The sequence below is a fragment of the Pipra filicauda genome, unplaced genomic scaffold (assembly GCF_003945595.2).
Source record: "Pipra filicauda isolate LSUMZ 115617 unplaced genomic scaffold, ASM394559v2 scaffold50_size3627746_pilon, whole genome shotgun sequence".
Lineage (NCBI taxonomy): Eukaryota > Metazoa > Chordata > Aves > Passeriformes > Pipridae > Pipra > Pipra filicauda.
Window position 1 is genome coordinate 2,919,040 of NW_024104654.1, and position 17,002 is coordinate 2,936,041.

Sequence of the window (17,002 nt, forward strand, 5' to 3'; positions counted from 1 at the left end):
TGGCATAAGTGCCAAAGGACAGGGTGCCTAATGGCTGTGCAGAGCACACTCTGGGGAGGGAAACTGCTGGTAAGAGGGAGGAGTTCCTGTCTGCCAGAAGCAGATCCCCATGGCCCTGGGCAATGTCTCTTATCTCACTCATCTGTAGGAGGATTAAGGAGAGGGCTGAATCGGTCAAACCCTCACAAAGAGGGAAAGAAATCACCTTCTTTTTGGCAGGGAAGTCAGTTTAAAAAAGGTCTCAGCTTTTAACAAATGTTAACCAAAACACATAGAAGAAAAAGCTGCTGTGTTTTTTGGTTGGTTTTTATTTCGGGGGTTGTGGGGTTTTTTTGTTTGTTTGTTTGGGGTTTTTTTTGTCTTGGAACTGCAATAAAAAACAAACCTGAAATTTAAAAAAGAAGTTATAAATATTGCTTTTTCAAACATTGCCTGTGACAACATGATATTGCCTCAGGCCTCTCCAAAACAGTTAAGGAAATAGCATGCAGGGGAGAAAACTTTTGGAAAATGTTATTACTAGCTACACAGAAAACAAATATTCTTCGCATTGGGTTTTGCTCTATACCATGCCATTTAAAAATTTCAGCAGAATTGTCTGGAAATTTTAATCCCATTTTGGAAGTATATAAATAGAAGATGACTCAAGGCCAAAGAAATTCTCTTGTGTTGTGCTTTAGATGTCTCCTGAGTTGACTACAGAGGGAGGATTTTGAAGAGTCCTCTACTAGAGCTGGAAAGAGAGTGGATTCACTTTCAGAGTTGATAGTATCGTTTTCCACTATGGGAGGTGGAAGGTAAACCTTCAAACAGGTAGGCATATACAATGGAGAAAAATTAAGTCTGAAGATCTGCATTTCCAACACAAGGTCTACACTTCAACTAATAAATGTTAATAATGTGTAAACTGAAGGGGAGCAAAAACCCAGGAAAATGAGGTAGTTCATTCCCTCAAGAAAAAAACAACACAGAACTCCCTCACACACACATGAAATCCCCACAGGGTAGTAAATCCCTCAGACTCTGATTAAAATGATTTCTTTAAGCTAGCAGGATCTACTCAGAATTAAGTATCAATCAAGGAAAGGCTTCACATGGTGCTGTGAATACTCATATTCCTCTGAAGAACTACTGAGTGAATGGGCCACATCTCTTCTACGACAGGCTGTTTCATTTTCGCATCCCAGTGTTCTGCTGTAAGTAGTGGTATTTACTTCATCTCCAAACAGGAGTAAGTATTTTCTCTTCGTGCAACACAATTGAAGTCCAAAGTTCTTGTGTTTATGAACATTACATAAAAATTATTTGAATGTGTACTAAAATGCAGATAAATATGTTTAAATGTGCCTCCATAGTAGCTGTGTGATTGCAGAAATTATTCCCCTGCATGAGAATATTTGGAAACTGAAAAATACTTCTTCCTATGAGCCCTGTAAGGCCATCCATCTAGGGAGGTCACTCCATCCATTTAGAGAAGGTCACTCTAAACAAACCTACATCCTGAGGACCTCGCTGCCACCGTCCAAGCTCGCTCGGCCCCGGCAGATGAACCTTAGGATTAAAGAGTGGGCTCAGTTCAGCACATACTGTGTCTCACCTAAAAAAATCCATTGCTCAGGCTCGAAGGCCTTACCCGCATTTGCAAAGCCCTGTATCACCAGCGCGCTTGTAACAAACGTGGGTGGAGACCTTTCCCAAATCTTCGTTCGCGAAGACTGGCCATGATGATGATGATGATGTTGCAAGTTGGATATTATCTGCTTGAGGCACCATGTCTAATATCTCTTGGCCTGGTCCAGTGGAGGTGGGATGCAGAGAGACTGTAACTTAAGAATGACACTAACTGCTATTTATGTATTTTGAACTATTTCCTACAAGTTTTGGGCGCCTGACTGCAATGGTGGTTCAACAGTCCTGCAACAAGGCACATGTCTAAAAAAACAAAAAGGCTTTCTGTTTTCCAGAGTAAGTGGAGAAATGACCCTGAGATTAGCTCAGTTGGTTAGAGCATGGTGCTAATAACACCAAGGTTCTGGATTTGATCCCCATATGGCCCTTTTTCAACTTAAGAGTTGGACTCCGTGATCCTTGTGGGTCCCCTTCCAACTCAGAATATTCTTCAATTTCTGTGAAATTGTGTTGAGAAGCTCAGTGAAGTTGGCAGTAGTTGTCAGGAAACTTCCTGCAGTTTGTGGAGAAGTCCCTCAGTTATGCATGGTAAACTATCACATGTAAGGTAGGGTGGCAGTGAAATGTAGCAAAGTACTTTTAGCGTTTTTTATATAGGTGAATCCACGAATGTGGATGAGAAGAGCAGGGTTTGGGAGAAGGGCCCTGGTGGTTGTTCATATTGAGAAGGGTCAGCCCAGCCAAACTGAAAGTACTTCCTGCATCTTTGGTATTACTGCTTTAATCTTCTCTGCCATTTCCCCCTGCTCCAGTTTACTGACCTCTTTTCCTCCTCACGACAACGGCTTTATTCCTTCCTTCATCCAAGTTTGGGCTCTTCCTTTTTTCCTAAATCACAAGCTTGTCCCACAGCTAAGGGAGGGTAGATGAAGTACATGTGAATTATGCAACCTGCATGCTGGAGATGAACTGCAGTCAGGATAATGCTTTCTTCATCTCTCTGTTTACTGAATTATAGCTAGCTTGTAATGGTGCCAGTGTCCTCAGGAGCCCTTTCTAGGGATTTCTGGGAACCACAAAAACATGTTAGGAAGGGGATGGAATTAATCAGTTGGGCTTTCCTGCTGCTATATTCAGCCCAGCAAGCCGCCTCCGACAGATGTTTCTGCTTTTAGGCCACAAGGAATGTTATTGACTGGCTTTCCCTGCATTCAAGGAGCATGTAAAGCTATAAAAACTTGTTTTCTATAAGAGCATTTTCTTGTCAAGTGATGTTTTTCTATCTCAGGCACAGTGGATTTTAATGAATTTCTCCATAGACTGATCCCTGAAGAGAAGAAACAGGAAATCTGCATTACCTGATTCCCTCCTGTCAGTGGGAGGCATGGGATGTAAGCAATGGTGAAGTTGCACAGCAGATCTGTGGGGAGCAGCACCCAGAGCCCGCTGCTTCCCATCAACCCTCCCATCAATTATCCTGACCTGCTTAGTTTGAATAAATCTTCTGTATGTTCTGTGGTCATACAGACCAAATTAGAGCCAAGTCCCAGGTGTTTCTTGGAGAGTTTGAGGCCAGTCAGTTCATATTGCTGCCTGGGTCTTGGATCTCTGCCTATTTTCCATGACTTGCATGAAAGAAGGGAAAACTCCGACTTCATTTGCTGGCTCACCATGAGCTCTTTCCAGGTGGGGTGGGGGAAGGGAGGACTTGAGCACAGCCTCTCTGTGGGCTATGGGGTAATGGAGGAGCCCTCTTCTAGAAAACACCTCTTTCCGCCCCATTCCTGTCCCTGTCTCACTGCATTCACCCTGAAGGATTTGCTTACCTGTGCATTCAGCTCACACAGGTAACTCATTAGACAGGATCAGACAGGATTAGGTTAAAACAAAATGGTCCCGGTTTCCCATATCACCGTTGTAGTCCCCTGAAGTGAGCAGAATTACTCCTCAGTCCCCCAGCTCAACTCTGGGAAGGAGCTGCCTATTAGGAGGACATTGTGCCAAGCAATAGGATAAGAGGCAAGGGGCAGAAACTGATGCAGAGGAAGTTCCAGCTGAACATGAGGAAGAACTTCTTTACTGCACATGTGACTTAGCACTGGAACAGATTGCCCAGAGAGGTTGTGGAGTCTCCCTCTCTGCAGATATTCAGGAACTGTCTGGATGCAATCCTGTGCCATGTGCTCTAGGATGGCCCTGCCTGAGCAGGGAGATTGGACCAGTTGGTCCCTTCCAACCTTATCCGTTTTGTGATTCTGTGATTGATGGGGTTATCCTCCCTGACTCATGGCACAGCCAACTTTCAGAAGGGACATAACGCCCAGCATAATGTCTCCCCTGAAAATGGTACCTTTCCTAATAAGTCACAACTATGTGTGCTTGCAGCCCTGGCCTCTCAAGGCATCATGTGACATGGGTCAATAAGGATTGCAGTTATCCTTCTGACCAAAACTGCAGATGCAAAATTATGCCTGCAGCTGTCTGAGGCCATAAAAGCAAGGCATCCTCCGAAGGTCAGTTGCAACAGAAGCTGCCACACAGTAGATCTATGGGTCCTTCCTCTCTCAGTCAGGCCCCATGGGATGCTTCTCTGGCTCGTAGTCTATTCACTCAGAAGGAGAAACACAATCATACCCATCCTCTCCTGGTAGCAGTGGCTAGGAGGGATGGTTGTTTTAGTGAACCGTAACATTATTGTAATAATTTTTTGATGCTTCATCAGACGGAATTATTAGTCTGTCTGTAAGGTGTTAGACAGCAACACTTGTCTCAAATGCCTGTTAATTATCTAAATAAGCAAATTTGCTTCTTTTCCCACCCTGGTCACAAGTGCCTTGTATCATTTGTGCAGCTGAAGCTGTGATCTTTCAAAGACCCCTGCAAGAAGTTGTTATTACAAGGGTTGTGTTCTCAAAGCACAGTAGCTGCCCATGTAAGGAAGAGATGCCAGACTAGTTCCTCAGGACCTGATTCAAATTCTTTCGAAATCAGTAGAGAAATGCTCCCAGTGTTTCTTGGCCTTGGATTCTATCCTCAGATAGTAACTTTTTCCAGGCAGGAATTTTGCTTCAAACGTCCCTTGAATATGCTTGAGAGATCTGGCAGTCGATAAAATACTCAGCCTGAAGCCAATACAGCCAGTGAAGGCCCTGAATATATTGTATCTTTTTTCAACAGTACGGTTTTTTTCCTGGGGAAAGCAACAACTTGATCTGCTTGCTTGTCCAGAGTCAGACCTGCAGTAGGTTTTTAGTTACTTGGAGACATCCAAAACATGAAAATGTGGCTTTTAGTGTAAGGGTTTGAAGTGGCAGGCATCCACAGGGCTTCAATGCATGTCCTCTGCCTGCCACACAGCCAGGGTTCAGTGTCCTCTCCTTTAGAGATCAACACGCTGCTCCAGCAGGCAGGGCTGCCTGCCTGCCCTACCTTACGGAAGCCAAAATCCCAGGAGAGTGTCCCACCACCACTGATGGGATGACTTCCCTGCGACCCACTGCCCCCATTGCCCCAGACCTTTCCCAGGCTGCTGTGCGGGGACTGTGGCAGCCAACTCCCTGTCCCTGAAGAAGAGCATCTTCAGAAGGTAAATTTGTGCCTTGAAGCTGCAGCCCTCAGGAGGATGCAGCACAGAAGCAGGTGCCAGGGGGTGAGCATGGGACAGGATGGCAGCTGCTGGCATGGGTGCAGAATCCCCTGGGCAGGGGCCAGGTGACTGGGGGTGGCTGGTAGTGCACAAGGAACCTGCAAAGCATCATTCCCACTGCTTTGTGTCATCTCAAGAGTGTGCTGGGAGACAGCCTCTCCTTGTCTCCCACCTAATGAAGGACCTAAGAAGGGAAGTTCCTGTCTCTCCACCAGCATGCACCTGAATGAAATGCCTGGCAGCCACCCAAATTCCCCCCTTTTTGGTTTAAATCTGCACAGAAGCTGAACTGCAGTAGTTGCTGGAGGAGTCTGAGATGTGGAAAACCCCCAACTTCTCCCCAAGGGTACCATTTCATATAAATCTCAAAGCATGAAGTTTCTTGCAACAGTATCCATTATATTCAGGGAAACTACCAAGAACATAATGAAAATCATCATCAAAACCCAGGTGAATTTTTCCACCTCGCAGAGATTTCTCTTCCCAGCTGTGGCTGGGTGACCCTGCAAGTACAGAGCTGCAAGGATGTTGCTAACTTGGGGCTGTAAAAAGAAAACCGCGTGCGTTTAGTGAAAGCAGATAGGGCCATCTAGTGACAAGAGAAACGCGTCTTTCATTCTGTGCTGTGAAAGTCCCTTTCACAAGACCCCAAAAGTCTGTGCTGACCACCAAGACTGGCACAGGCAGCCCCTCTCCCAGGGATGTGCATGGCTGAGCCTCATGACGTTCACACTGCCAGAGCTTTGCACGGTCCTTAGCGAAGCTTTTGGGAGGAGGGATAGCAGTGCCAAGTAAAAAGAGTGTTTGGGTCACTGACAAGGTTTGGGTTTGGGAAGAGCTTGTGGTGCCTCGCAGACAATGCAGGGGATCAGGCGCAGGCAGAGCTTGACCCCAGCTGGACAGTGGGCAGGTGGGACTCTTGTGTCTGTTGGGAGATGGTTTCTCCAAGCTGTTTTTGAACTGCTTTAGCCAAACAAGTTAAAATTCAGGACAGGGGAGATGCTTCTTAGGAAAAAAAATTTTAAAAAATCAAAGTACTTTGTTTCAAAACATGCATGAATTTTATTTTTAAAAAATAATTAAAGGATTCTAGAAATTGTAGAAATTGTGTCCTTTCTAATTAAGAAAATTCTTGTGTATGGCATTCCCTCTGACCAAAACAAAACTCTTCCATAATTTTATATCACTAACATATTGAAAAAAATTAATTTCTTGGCAAAGGAAGCATTACTTTTTTCTTCCTCCTCTTTGTCTAACAAGTTCCTCCTCTCCTCTGAAGAATTCACACAACTCAGCTTGTTATCAGTCTAGCTAATTACATTACTACACTTCCCAGCAAATTAAGATCCAAAGCCTGCCTATTTACAGTAAACTCCCCAAAGAAAGGGATAATGAGGTTACTTAGCAGATGTTGTTCCATGGGTAATTTCCATACACTTCTTAGTTTATAAAGTGGGAGATAAGGTAGCTGGCATAGCTTTTATGTAAGCCTTCCCAAGCATTGTCCAGGTCTCCTAGCGCTTAAAGAATTCTCTTGCTGGAGGCCCAGAGGTGAGGCCATTTACCCCAGGATAGAGAGAGATCGTATCTGTACTGCAAGCAGAGAGCAGACACGGATCATTTGGGTGCCTTAGACTATATCCACACTGCTCAGGGATGGACCCCAGGGCAAAGTAGTTGTGTCCCAACCACAGAGCCCTCAAACTCAGGTCTTCTTCTTATGCCATGAGGTTACCCCGTGGTCAAAAGACAGGGTTGTCACCTTGTACCAGGAGCAGAAACCACTTCCAAGAACCTGAAATGGGTGTGGGGTGCACAGCAGCCTATCAGAGTGCTGCTTTCATAGCATAAGCGTGGAGGTACCTGGGCAGAGTGGCATGAGGCTGAAGATGTGGGGCTGGGACCACCACACTAGGTCTGCACTGAACCAGCTGACTGCTGCCAGCAGCACCCTAGCTAAGAGCAAGTAGAGACAGGCTAAAGCGTACCCAAGCTGTGCTCAGAGGGGAAAGGACTTGACCTCCAGTTTTGCCGGGAAGTTCCAGCTGCAAAGTTTGGTTTGACTCAGAATGGAAACAAACCCAGCACTGTCTGAACCACAAAACACCCCAAAGCAAAGCAATCTATTTGGGGTCAATCTACATGTTTGGATTAGCCTCTGAGTTTCTTTTAACAATAGAGACCAAAATTTTCCTTTTGTTGTTCCCACAGAACAATTTCTTTCTATCAGATGATGTAGTTCTTTGGACATTTTCTACTTGATGATTTGTTCATACTGGCAGTCCCATCCAGGAACTCACCATTAGCATCCTGGTTGTTTCACATATCCCTAATGAAGCTAAGGTGACATGAGCAGATGTACCACAGAGAAGGGCATGGAAGGAGTACAAGGATAATGCAGTCATGAAAGAAACAAAAATGCTTTGTGTAGGCCTATAATTTAAACCAAGAATTCCCTACAATTGTTATCTGATTATGGTCAATCTCTACCACACATAGCTTTATTCATTTTGTTATGTGTTCCTCTTCCCAGATTCTCTCAGCTCCCTTTGGCCATTATGGGTGAAAAATTCACCCACATTTTGTGCCTATTCATAAATTTACATACTAAAATCTGGGACAAGAGGCTGTTCTACACGCTCATCCAGCCCTTGGTACTCTAGGGATTCCAGTCTTTCACTGGTCTGTTACAAACACAGTGCAAGTGCCTTAGCAGAGTGTGGATCTCCCTTACCCTCTCATCTGAAGGTGTTACTCTGGTCACAGCTAATCGATTGTGACCCTGGGAGTGACAAGTTAGTTCACTCAAGTCACTTTAATCACTTTAGAGCTGGGTCCAAAGCCTGTGGCTGGCTCACAGTGCTGGCTGTGACACATAACCAGGCTCAACATTTAATTTAAAGAACTAATTCTGAATGTATTGAAACAGAAAGCTCTCTGTGAAGATGTAGTCCATCATACCCTCCAATTGCTGGAAGCTGAGCAAACATGCACTGTGCTTTCTTCAAAGAACTCCAAAAAAACCAGTTTTCTGCTTAATTTGAAAAGTCTTGATGTCTCCATTACAGTAGAGAGAAAAATGAAGTCCTTCCTCAACTCTGCATCAAGGCAGCAAAATGAAATGTTTTTCACAATTCTGCCTCATATATCTATTAATAAGTCTGTGACTACAAGAAACTTGGATGACAATTTGTCAGTCAGATTTACTCATCGGGCTCTCTGGCTCTCTACTTTCTGCTCCATCTTCTCTACCCACCTGCAAGCTGTTGCTCTGCCCCACAGGGAACAACTGCAATCCCTCTGATGGGTGTTGTGCCAGCTCTCTTAAATACACCATCTGCCTCAGAGGATGCTGCTTTTCCCTGCTGTAACAGATTTTGGGGGAGTGCAGGGCTGCATTATTCAGCTCAGGCTTTGGAGAGAAGTCTTCTCTCCTCATTAAGAGAACTATCTCTCTTTATAGCTTTTAATTGTGATTAGCACATCTGGACCACATCCTTTCTCTCTTGCATCTCTCCTGTTAGCCATGCTGCCCCTCAGTCCTGACTACTGCCTTTGCTTGTGCCATCCCTGGAAGTGTTCAAGGCCAGGTTGGATGGGACTTTCAGCAACCTAATCTAGTGGAAGGTATCCCTGCCCATGGCAGGGGGAGTTGGAATTAGGTGATCTTTAAGGTCCCTTCCAACCCAGGCCATTCTAAGATTCTATGATTCTGTGATCTGAAAACGCACATGTCTGTGGCACTTGGGTGTCCATCAGAACAGACCAATGTTCACTGCAGGTCCAGTGTCAAGTGTCAAACACCTGCTAAGTTGCATGCTACCCAGGAGGGATGGCACTGCAACAGGGATGGGAGCTGCAGTCAGGTTGGGGGTGTTTTGCAGGCAGAAGGACAGATTGCATCAATTAGCTGATGATAAGCAGGGAGGCCAGTTGAATCATTAAGCATTCATTCAGAGGCACATTTACATATTTGCCATAGTTCAAAAGCACCATGTCAAGTATGCATGCACAGTGATGTGTTGAGATTGCAGTAGCCCTTGTCAAAGTTCATATTGGTTGTGTTCATCTGTTTGTTTTCTGTATTTCAGTCCATTGGTTGGCCAGCAGCTCTGCCTCCCACTTGAAACAGTCCTGCTAAATAGATGCCTGGTCCCTAATGAGAGGGATGAAAGACCAAGGCTTTGGAGGCCAACACAGACTACCTTTTTCAAAAATTGTCTTAGCAGCATCATCTGTTTTCAAGGAAGAAAATGATGATTAATTTATACCTGGGATCTGACTTGTTGACCATCGCACTGAGCCCAGCGAAGCCGTAGCAGTGCAAGCTAGTTTAAGCAGAAGAGGATCTATAGGCTCTAACAATGGGCTCTGTATGTATACCCCCTCCCCCACACAACTTCTGAAGCTTGTAGGTGGTTTCACTGAAGTTTTATGACAACAACTCAGAAAAAAAACTTTGGGAACTAACATTGCCCAGCAAGACACAGCCTGCAGCATGCTTTTTATGGCCAAGAACTCTTAGTGTTCCTGGCTTCATTTCCTCACCACTCAACAGCATTCCCCCTTTATGGCCAGACTGTGCCCCTCCCCCGAGGTGCAAGGCCTCATCCTGGGCTCAGACATAGCGAAGGAAATGACTGGAGCCACAGAGAGCTGGTATTCAAAAACCTACACAAATTAAAATGACGATGATCAGGGCAAGATAACATTGCTAGCTTGCTCTTACAGCCAGCATCGTCAGGGCTCATGCTCATTGTCTGGGCAGGGCACCAGTGACTTTGAGTGGCTGGTGGGAAGGGGTCAATGGTCAAACAAAGAAACACCATGGTCTTAATGGCTTTTAGTGCTTGAGCTGACGTACTGCAGACTAGCTTGGTTATTTCTGCCAAGCGCTGCCCTCTGTGGTATCCTCCTTGCAAATATATGACCAGCAGATTCACGAAAAGCTGCTGTCACTGATATCACTAGTGTCAGGTTTCCTGGGATGATGGCCAGGGCTTTTCCTTATCAGAAGGTACTTTATAATGTAGCACTCCTGCTCACATCAAAAGGAACGAAATACAGAAATACATTCTCAAATAAACAGATTTGTTCCTAAAAAGTCAATTAAGTTGCTACCAGACCTAACAGCAGGATCTGGCCTGCAAAGCATGTGGTGAGAATGGCTGGTAATGAAAATGCAGCATTTTTGAGGATGAGGTAAGACCCTACCATTCAAGAAATAATGCAAGAACCTTGGAAACCAGAAACGTGTCAGACCTTATTTTCTCCCAAGGCAGTTGAACATTAACAAAACTTACATTAAGCAGCAGTGCTGTGTGGCTGGCAGGAGGAAGTCTGATTCTCACTGCAATGGCCCTTCCCCTCCTTCCAGGTCCACTGGTGTCTCACTTCAGCTACACGTGGCATGGAGACTGCAAACTGTTCTTGCCCTTACTGCTCAGATGGTAAATGTCAGGACAGCATGGATGCCCACCATCCGTGCCAGAGAAAATCTGGATGGAGCACACCTGAGTTCTCCTGAGAGAGGAGATTGCTGTGACTGAGCTTACCTTCCCCTGTACAGGGATTTCTGTGAGTCATAACATTTTCTTTACTCCAGCTTGTAGTAAAGTTGGCTGTTCCCCAGTCATTTTAGCCCAGATTTTTCTAGCAAGTGAGATTTGGCTTTTGCAGACATGCCATCTACCCTGTGAGCTTTTGACCTTGCTCATTTATAGGCAAAGAAAGTACCATTTGTTGTATGAGCATATGAGACAAGCAGCAGCTTGTAGTTTCATTATTAATTATTTACCTGAGAAAGAAAACTTCTCTATCTGGGAACATTATATTTCCCCAGGGTAATGAATTGCACACTGCAGGAAATCACTCTGCCAGGTACAGTCACTCTGATGACATTGCCCAAATAATGGCAGTTCAGCTCTTAATTATAACAAGCTGGAAATTTGAAAAATATCCACTCCTAACTTGAGCCTATCCTGCCTCGGATTTAAGTTCATAGATAACTTGGTAAAAGTGTGATCCAGTCCCAATGAAACCCTCCTTAGCTCAGTTATGCTGCAAACCCCCAGGCCAGCTGGAAATATTTCTGTTTGAGCACAAAAGGAGGTGCACAAGTTCCTTGATGATCTCATGCTGCTAGTCTTTCCCATTTCTTCTGTGTGTGGAGGACTTTGTCCTCAGTCCATGTCAGTCTTGATCCATCAGATGACAGTGGGAGGATGGCAGATGCAGCTGGGATGAGCTGCATTTCCCTGCTGGCATCTCACTGCACAGCTGCTTTATGGACAAGATTTTTGGCATAAGACTTAGGAAATGTCTGTTTCTGTCACAGGAACAGAGAGGAATGAGAGATGGTGGCTTCGGCCAGATCTTCCACTGCTGTAAATAGTCACAAGCTCATTTCACCACCTGAGATGCATATTTCCTTCTGTACACTCACCTTAAACCTCTTGTCACCTCGCAGGAGCTCACATCAGAGAGTGAAACCAGCCAGCCCCAGGCAGAAGCATCATGTATCCAAGTATCCTCTGGCTACTGTTAGAATAACATAGCAATTTGCCATCTTCCTTCTCCTCTCTTGCCTGTAATTATGCTTTAGTCGCTGGTCATCTGTTCTCTTCAGACCTATAATCCAGCAACCTTTCCGGTCCTGTCACCTAAAAGTACTTATTTGTTTGCACATTTAGGAAGAGTTAAGCTTCTTTTTCTGCTGTTTTGGGAAGACACAAACTGCAGCTGTCGACGTAACACCAATAATGTGCCTTGCTTAGAAAAAAATCAATAGGTGCTTTAAGTGTTAACCATATGGGCATGACAGTAAACATGCTCTGAAAGCCTCCGAAAATGTTAAATGAAAGGAGAGCTGCAGTAGGGAAGGCAGCAAGGCAGCCATGACTCGGTGCAGACAGATTCCCCTTCATGTTGCATATGTAGTGATGTCCATCTCCAGCATATTTAACAAGATATAAAGTTGTAGTGTCCTGTTTGGCCACTAAATTGTCTTCTGTAAGCAACTATGCGTATTTGACTTTGGCACCTTTCTAGCAGTGTGGAAAGTGTTTGTAAGGAACCATAAAAAGTCATTACAAATGCAGAACAATTGAACCTCCTCAGCATCTGTGGTAGGAAACACATCTGTCTTCTGTCCCTTTCTTTCGTAAGTGTCTCCCTGAATCAACTTTTATGGGAGGGTCGTAAATATCCCTTTCTATTCGGATCCAGGAGTTAACAATACCCCCTGTGACCATAAACACAAGATGTTTCATTGAGGAAAGAGGTGCACTCAAGTAAGCAGAGATCTTTGTGACAGTTGCTGCCAGTATGGTCCCCATGCACCGCTAATCACATTAGTGGGAGAACACAGAGGTGGCCAGCAGACAGCAAAAGAAAGAAGGAGAGAAAAGCAAGACTAATCTTGTTAAAAGGGAAGCAAAGATAGACGCTACTTTTACACAGAAGCTTATAACGTCCCCATTTTCCCAGGGCTGGAATCACCTGGATGCTCTCTGGGCAGCGCGGCTGCTGCCGTTGTGGAAGCAAACAGCCCAACATCTCGGGGTTGGGTTTTCTTGCAGCTCTTTGCCATCCGTGGTCTCTTGGTTTCTGCACAGGCAACCTTCAATCTTTACTGAAGTAGAGGTTTATTTGCCTTCAAATGACTTTAAAAGCAGTAGGACTGTTTTTAATCCCCTGCATGAGATCCTTTTCCACCAGAGGAAGACCCACAATTTTCAACAGATGAAACAAGTGCCTGATCTAAAATATCGCTGTGTTTCCTAATTCTCCCCTGGAGAGGCAATGTCAGATGTTTGAATGTGCCTTCTTCCTGAATAAAGTCTTTTGCTCTCTGGCTGTATGACGGTGATGCATGAATTCCAGACGTGTGCTTTTTTTACTTGATGAGGCCCAAAGCACCCGCCCACCAAGCTGGAAGCTAAGGATTAGGCAAGCAGTCACAACATGGCCTCTGACAGTGCCCCCAGTAGGGTTTCATCCTCTGGTCAGGGCACACAACCTTGCCATGCTGTGAGCCATGATGCAGAGATGTTGTCCCAGGGCTCAGGTGCTCTCTGCCCACTCCCTCCTCCCATATTTGGTGGAGATGGGATGAGGGAAAAGGATGGATGCAGGAGGAGAGGTGCTCTTGACCAGACACTTACTGAAGCGTAGGCACCAACACATGCATTAACCTACATGTGCAGTTTGATGAGCAGGATGCTAATGCAGTGTCAGGGCTTTCCAGCCAGCTGGGAGCCCAGAGCAGGCAGTACCCAAGACAGTGAGCTTCCAATTCCACTAAGCAAGACATGCATTTGAGGAAAAACTTTCCCCTTTTGGGGAACTAGTGCCTGGAGAGGCAGCACAACAGAGAGGCAGCCTGGCACGAGGCACATCAGGGTGACTGCCCAAACCAGTGCTGGAGAGCTGATGGACACAGCCTTTCGAGTACTTTGCCAGCACTTTGAGAGCAAGACAGGCCATTCTCCCACCATTGATGACTGTATACCTCACAGAATTGCGTCAGTGAGCCCCTTCCCACAGGGTTTAATATTGGAGGGGAAAACAGCATCTTGATATCTGAAAGAAGCCTTAACCCTGTTTTGTACCCAACCTGTTTAATCAGTACCATACTACAGAGCTGAGGATGGAAAAACAAAGCACTTTTGTCAGCGGATGTGGTGTCTGCTGCTACATGTGCTGGTGCCTTGCCAGTTAATCAAATGGGGCAGGGGAAGGAGGACCTGACAGGCAGGCAGGAGAAACCCTTGATGGAAAATCTGATTTGCTGTTGCATAGGGTGGCAAGGGTGGGAGGGGGCAGAAAATGAAGAAACAGCTGGAAATCTGGAAGGATAGTGGTGATGACTTCATAGCTGGGAGTCCATGCCCAGCCAAATGGTGATCAGCCACTTGTTGCCTTGATATTTCATCGAGTTCTTAAATGCGAAACACAAAACAGAGACCCTCTTGGTATTAAAGCAATTATTTCAGTATGGATTAGTGGTGGTTAAATGACCTGGAGAGTGGCTATTTGTCGATGTTCCATGGCACTCTTGCTCCCTTTGCCATCAGAGTTGGGGCTTTCAGGAGGGGCAGCAGCAGTGGGCAGGAGTGGAGGCCCTGGGGAGAGGAGAGCCTGGCTGCAAGAAGAGGAGAGACTATGAGGGAAAAGCTTTAGGAGTGTTTTCAACAAGGTTTGGGAATGGCCATTGGGCTGAGGACACCATTCTGGGAAACAGACCCTGTGCAAGGCAGAGACCCCTGCAATGAAGAGGAGCCCAGGCAGACACGGTGTTTCTGAGCATCAGAGAGCAGAACATCTTGGCACCCAGCTAATGGAGAGGGAACCTGAAATTCTTTGCTCTTCCAAAAGATGGATGTTTTGTTTGTTTCCCAGTCCCAGGAGTTGATCAGTGAGACCAGGACACTCCAGCCCTGCTGCTCCACTCTTCTTTCTGCCCCCTTCTTTCCCTGCAGAGGGAATGCTGTACCCCAAACTGGATGGCATCAGGCATACCTTCCCTGGCCCCTGCAGCCTCTCCCACCTCACATGATACTGGCATTGACCATTTAATCATGGATGGGTTTAGAGCCTGGGACCCACACCAGGCAGGGAGCTGGGAGCTGTGAGAGGAAGGAAAGGCAACAAAGGGGGATAAAGGGGAGGTGGCTATAAATGCCAGGAAACAGGGGAGCTTTTTTGGGTACTGCAGAAATTCAGCATTTATGTCTGTGCAAGCCCTTGCAGTCTGCATGGGCCATCCCTGAAAGGACACTGCATTACAACTCCAAAGGTAACAGGCAGCTGAACCCACACCCTGCTCATGTCTTCTGTAGGGGCATGTCTGAATTACTATTACCATTATAATTATTATTACTAGTTGGAATAGTAGTACTGCTATTAATATTATTACTGTTATTATTTCCTGTTATTATTATTATTATTATTATTATTATTATTATTATAGATTTTCGCAGGAATCTCCTCTTTTGTCTCATGCAGGCAAAAAAAATCATCTGTGGTTTCTCTTAAAGAAAGAAAACACCTTATTTTTTCTTTGGGTGATGCCTGTCCCTCAGGCTGGGATACTATTCGTTCATCTCCTCAGCTAAGACAACATATTGATCCTTCCCCTGGGCTCTGACCCTTCCATGCCTTCTCTGTTTACAGAGTTATCTTTAGCATTCCTGCCCCCTCACTGCTCAGGGGCAGCAAACATTTCAGATAAAATTGATCCAGTGGATACAAGGAAAGACGTCACGAAGGAACCTGGGGCAGGAGGCCATTTGCGGCCTCTGTGCCATCACGTAAGTCTGCTATGTGTCAGTTTGGCATTAGCTGGCTCCCAAGGTGGGTTCTCATAACAAGCAATGCTGGGTGTCTCTAAGAAGCAGACTGTGGTGTTATTACAATCATCATCATTGCTTCTGTGCAATTAACTGGACAAACCCTAATTCCACCTTTCTCCTTAAACATGCTCACAGGTTTTGAAGGCTAGACAAATGTTGCAAACCACCCAGCCTGACCTGCACTGCACAGCTCAGAGCTTCTTATCCTTAGTTTCAGCTTCAGTCCCGCAGCTTTGTGCAGGTGCGCAAGTTCCACTTTCAGAAGTGGAACAGGAATCCTCTCAGTGTTTGTCAAGACCTCTGCCAGACCTGTCTTTGCAAGGGCTACTCAAAACAGATTACCTCTTCTTGGGAACATGCTGTATCCTCTCCATTTTTTAACCATAGATAGGGTACACAAAGGGTATATTAAAGTAACTACTTGCAGGTCCAGTCCCTCTTCCTTGTTCCTCAGTCCTGCAGACCACGTTCACAGGATTGCAGATCGATACAAGCCATACCAGAAACTCTCCACTTCTCTCGGGAAAATTACTTCGCTCCTGGGCTACACTGTCAGGCTCCCATGCGGGTGCTCTGCTTGTCCTCCTGAAATGTCACTTTTTCTTCTGCAGAGAGGCCTAAACTCAACCGCAGGCGTGGGATGGTGGTACATGACTTCCCTCTCAAAGGAAGGGGAATATTTAACCTTTAAGCACAGCCACACTTAGTGTGGCAGTACCCAATTCCTGGCATGACTCCTTTGCCTGCCCTTCCCCAAGGTGTGTGAGATCATAACTCCAGCTGTGCTGTGCTCAGAGGAGGCAGTGGGGAGTGTGGGAGGGCAAAGGACCTACAGTGCACCCCACAGATCACAAGCAATGGCCTCAATCCCCTTGCAAACAAATGAACCTGACAGAATAGTAAACTGACAAACATTAAGTACAAAAACCCCACACACCCCAAATAACTCCACACATCCAAAAATCATGTTTTGGCCACTCTAGGTGATGGTAGCTTCAAGCATCGTTAAGTGAAGTCTCCATTTCCAGTGAGGACACCATTGTGGGGAACCATTTACTCTCCAGGTCTCACTCTGCACAGGCACTTGAGTAGCACACAGCTGCCACAGAGTAGGCTGGCAGCAAAGCTGCTGACCGGGACAAGGTCCTTGGCAGCCATTCAAGGGCTGTTTGCTTGATGGATGTTCTAGGCAAGCTCATCTGGCTGACTTTCTCTTCTGCAAAGAATAAAATTAACCTAATGAAGTGGGATATATAGGAGTTTTTCCTCCATCCTAGTTCCGTGTGGGTTTTTATATGTTTCTTTTTATGTACAGTAGTGACTGTATTTTCTTTGGTGGCCTGTATCGGAGGAAACCCCTTTTCTAAGATGT